We start from the raw sequence: 5000 nt of genomic DNA, 5'->3' as shown, positions 1-5000 counted from the left end.
CACACGTCAGCCAGACACTCTTATCACGCACTACTCTCTGCCTGTAACAGGCACACAGACAATATGAAGCACCAGCATGGAACAACACCCAGTGCATCCTCTCTGCCACATTAGACAATCCACACTATCATAACCAGACCGGGAGGTCCACTCACAAAACAGAATATCTCACCCTTCCGACAACCACCATTGCTCAGCTAAGCCACCAACACCCACACATGTCCTACACAGGGGTGCACCCAACATCACAATACTGCCTCCTGTCACACCACACAAACAATGGCAGAATGAAAGACACAGGTCTGCCACAAGCATGGAATCAGAGCGCCGCCTGTTATGAGCCAAAGGTGCACCCTGACGTGGCAAATCAGATGATGCCGCAGTCATTTACTTACGATAATCACAATCAACAAACCGGCCCCCCCCCCCCCCCCCAAAACACCTTTCCTTACAAACAATGTGTACCTTAACCTAACCCCGTATTGTACCTTAACCTAACCCGTATTGTACCTTAACCTAACCCGTATTGTACCTTAACCTAACCCGTATTGTACCTTAACCTAACCCGTATTGTACCTTAACCTAACCCGTAATTGTACCTTAACCTAACCCGTATTGTACCTTAACCTAACCCGTATTGTACCTTAACCTAACCCGTATTGTACCTTAACCTAACCCGTATTGTGCCTTAACCTAACCCGTATTGTGCCTTAACCTAACCCGTATTGTGCCTTAACCTAACCCGTATTGTGCCTTAACCTAACCCGTATTGTGCCTTAACCTAACCCGTATTGTGCCTTAACCTAACCCGTATTGGCCTTAACCTAACCCGTATTGTGCCTTAACCTAACCCGTATTGTGCCTTAACCTAACCCGTATTGTGCCTTAACCTAACCCGTATTGTGCCTTAACCTAACCCGTATTGTGCCTTAACCTAACCCGTATTGTGCCTTAACCTAACCCTATTGTGCCTTAACCTAACCCGTATTGCGCCTTAACCTAACCCGTATTGCGCCTTAACCTAACCCGTATTGCGCCTTAACCTAACCCGTATTGCGCCTTAACCTAACCTGTATTGCGCCTTAACTAACCTATATTGCGCCTTAACCTAAGCCCTATATTGCGCCTTAACGTAACCCGCGTTGCGCCTTAACGTAACCCGCGTTGCGCCTTAACGTAACCCGCGTTGCGCCTTAACCGTAACCCGCGTTGCGCCTTAACCGTAACCCCGCGTTGCGCCTTAACCTAACCGCGTTGCGCCTTAACCTAACCCGCGTTGCGCCTTAACCTAACGCCCGTTGCGCCTTAACCTAACCCCGTTGCGCCTTAACCTAACCCGGCTTACCGGCCTTAACCTAACCCACGTTGCGGCCTTAACCCTAACACCGTTGGGCCTTAACCCAACACACGTTGGGCCTTAACCCAACACACGTTGGGCCTTAACCCAACACACGTTGGGCCTTAACCCAACACACGTTGGGCCTTAACCCAACACACGTGGGGCCTTAACCCAACACACGTTGGGCCTTAACCCAACACACGTTGGGCCTTAACCCAACACACGTTGGGCCTTAACCCAACACACGTTGGGCCTTAACCCAACACACGTTGGGCCTTAACCCAACACACGTTGGGCCTTAACCCAACACACGTTGGGCCTAACCCAACACACGTTGGGCCTTAACCCAACACACGTTGGGCCTTAACCCAACACACGTTGGGCCTTAACCCAACACACGTTGGGCCTTAACCCAACACACGTTGGGCCTTCAACACGGCCTAACCACACGTTGGGCCTTAACCCAACACACGTTGGGCCTTAACCCAACACACGTTGGGGCCTTACATCCCTAACACACGTTGGCCTTCAACCTTGGCCTTAACCCAACACACGTTGGGCCTTAACCTGCTCTGTAATTGTCATACGACGCGTTAAATTAGTGTAGTGTTGCCTAACTGCAACCCCCGCAATATAGTTTGCTACCCGCACTGCCCGGTCCCCCAGAGTATCGCTTCATGTTAAACACCTTGCAGCTATACACTGTAATGCGATGGCAGCAGGACGTACATGCTCAATGCCCTTCGCAGTTGTTCATTGGCATTCGCATGGCGAAGCACAGCCTACGTTGTGGTACGGCTTGTGTCAACTGTCCGCTGATGTTGTACGTCCAAATCACACAGCTTACTGCACATTGGTCCTCATGTACTGAATGATACATCGTGGTACATGTGTGACCGTACCACGACTGCGCCAACAACGGCGAACCATACGGTCCAAATATTGTGCACTCAGCTACGTGTCGTCTCCCTATAAGAGCTGGATTGCAGTATGGTATGCCGTGGATGGCGATCAGCATGAGCCGTCTGTTGATGTAGTGGCGCGTGTTGTCAGACGTAGTCGTCTCTTCTCACTCACCGTGATAGCATGGTGCACTGCGTTCCACATCTGCGACATGCGACAGAGGCCGGTTGACAGTCGTTCGCGCAATGGACATCGCATACGTACGGGGGCCACCTTCCACGTGTTCGCGAAGCGTGCACATGTTGTTGCGTGTATGTGGGCAGACATAGTGTGTCGTGACACCTGACACAGGCATGCAACAATCGTTGAATTTGCAAATGGCGATGGACGTCTACGTTTGCTGGTGACGTTACGCAAATGAACAACTGGTAAACCGTTTGTGGTGCGGTTGTTCTCGCTAGAGGTGAATCAGTGATGGCGACGATCGGTTGAGCTACCAACCGGTTGTTTCAGCGATACCCACCATGCCCACGAACGTGAATGGCATGTGGGTGTGAAGCGATACGCGGCGGTGGCTGGGTGGGACCGTCCCCGGCCGGTGAGGGGGGGCCTCCCGGCGTGCTGGCCGCGCGGTGCGTGGGCGCACGCGCTACAGCCGGCTGGTGGGGGCGGCCAGTGGCAGGCGCGCCGGCCGACGGAGGCGGCAGGCGGCGCAGCTGCGCGCCGGCGCACCCTGCACGCGGCGCCGTGCGGCCAAAGTAGGTCCTCGCGGGCCCGGTGCGAAGCGCGGTGGACATCTGCAGTGTGCTGGTCCGATTGAGGACTGTGTGCGCTGAGGATGCGCCGCCGCCCGGCGCTCGGCGCCGCGACGCCGTCTGCTGCTCGGTCGCCTCTGCGGTTCTCGCAGGTGGTTTGTATCGCAGCTGTGCGGACGTGTTGGCGCGTTCGCTTCGGCACCCAAGTGGGGCTTTTGTCCTTCTGTGGCGCTGGCGTTGGAGCTGCCGGCCACCGTAGGTGGCGCGTGTTGTCTCCCGCCGGCAATGCCACGACAGCACGCTCCCGGGCCTCTGTCGGCAGCGGCAAGCTCAGTTGGGAGCACGGGTGGTCGCACCTAAAGCGTCTACTCGCCAAACTCCGGGCGATTGCGCCTCTCTCGAACCCGACCAAGTACTTAGGACGGCGCTGCGCGCCGCCGGGACCTGAGAGGGTTTCGAGGTGTATTGTGCAGGGGAGCTCAGCCTCCTCCTGTTTGCAGAATAATTGAGCGGACGCTTGCGTGTTCGCGCGAGGCCCCCGGGACACACTCCCGGGCGGCCGGCTGCTCAGCTCTAGTTGACGCAGCTCCCTGGTTGATCCTGCCAGTAGTCATATGCTTGTCTCAAAGATTAAGCCATGCATGTCTCAGTACAAGCCGCATTAAGGTGAAACCGCGAATGGCTCATTAAATCAGTTATGGTTCCTTAGATCGTACCCACGTTACTTGGATAACTGTGGTAATTCTAGAGCTAATACATGCAAACAGAGTCCCGACCAGAGATGGAAGGGACGCTTTTATTAGATCAAAACCAATCGGTCGGCTCGTCCGGTCCGTTTGCCTTGGTGACTCTGAATAACTTTGGGCTGATCGCACGGTCCTCGTACCGGCGACGCATCTTTCAAATGTCTGCCTTATCAACTGTCGATGGTAGGTTCTGCGCCTACCATGGTTGTAACGGGTAACGGGGAATCAGGGTTCGATTCCGGAGAGGGAGCCTGAGAAACGGCTACCACATCCAAGGAAGGCAGCAGGCGCGCAAATTACCCACTCCCGGCACGGGGAGGTAGTGACGAAAAATAACGATACGGGACTCATCCGAGGCCCCGTAATCGGAATGAGTACACTTTAAATCCTTTAACGAGTATCTATTGGAGGGCAAGTCTGGTGCCAGCAGCCGCGGTAATTCCAGCTCCAATAGCGTATATTAAAGTTGTTGCGGTTAAAAAGCTCGTAGTTGGATTTGTGTCCCACGCTGTTGGTTCACCGCCCGTCGGTGTTTAACTGGCATGTATCGTGGGACGTCCTGCCGGTGGGGCGAGCTGAAGGCGTGCGACGCGCCTCGTGCGTGCTCGTGCGTCCCGAGGCGGACCCCGTTGCAATCCTACCAGGGTGCTCTTGAGTGAGTGTCTCGGTGGGCCGGCACGTTTACTTTGAACAAATTAGAGTGCTTAAAGCAGGCAAGCCCGCCTGAATACTGTGTGCATGGAATAATGGAATAGGACCTCGGTTCTATTTTGTTGGTTTTCGGAACCCGAGGTAATGATTAATAGGGACAGGCGGGGGCATTCGTATTGCGACGTTAGAGGTGAAATTCTTGGATCGTCGCAAGACGAACAGAAGCGAAAGCATTTGCCAAGTATGTTTTCATTAATCAAGAACGAAAGTTAGAGGTTCGAAGGCGATCAGATACCGCCCTAGTTCTAACCATAAACGATGCCAGCCAGCGATCCGCCGCAGTTCCTCCGATGACTCGGCGGGCAGCCTCCGGGAAACCAAAGCTTTTGGGTTCCGGGGGAAGTATGGTTGCAAAGCTGAAACTTAAAGGAATTGACGGAAGGGCACCACCAGGAGTGGAGCCTGCGGCTTAATTTGACTCAACACGGGAAACCTCACCAGGCCCGGACACCGGAAGGATTGACAGATTGATAGCTCTTTCTTGATTCGGTGGGTGGTGGTGCATGGCCGTTCTTAGTTGGTGGAGCGATTTGTCTGGTTAATTCC

At 54.2% G+C, this 5000-nt stretch overlaps 1 non-coding gene across 1 annotated transcript in view; it reads left to right on the top strand.

Annotated features, from left to right (window-relative positions):
• The first annotated feature begins 3584 nt into the window (after positions 1 to 3584).
• Positions 3585 to 5000, top strand: part of LOC124581964 — a 1910-nt gene continuing 494 nt past the window's right edge. Inside the window, exon 1 of the ribosomal RNA XR_006973601.1 lies at positions 3585 to 5000. This exon is cut by the window's right edge and continues 494 nt beyond it. This is a non-coding gene — a ribosomal RNA (small subunit ribosomal RNA).

The sequence above is a fragment of the Schistocerca americana genome, unplaced genomic scaffold (genome assembly GCF_021461395.2).
Source record: "Schistocerca americana isolate TAMUIC-IGC-003095 unplaced genomic scaffold, iqSchAmer2.1 HiC_scaffold_383, whole genome shotgun sequence".
NCBI lineage: Eukaryota > Metazoa > Arthropoda > Insecta > Orthoptera > Acrididae > Schistocerca > Schistocerca americana.
Note: the sequence above shows the minus strand (reverse complement) of the source record. Positions and strands in the feature narration are given on the sequence as shown.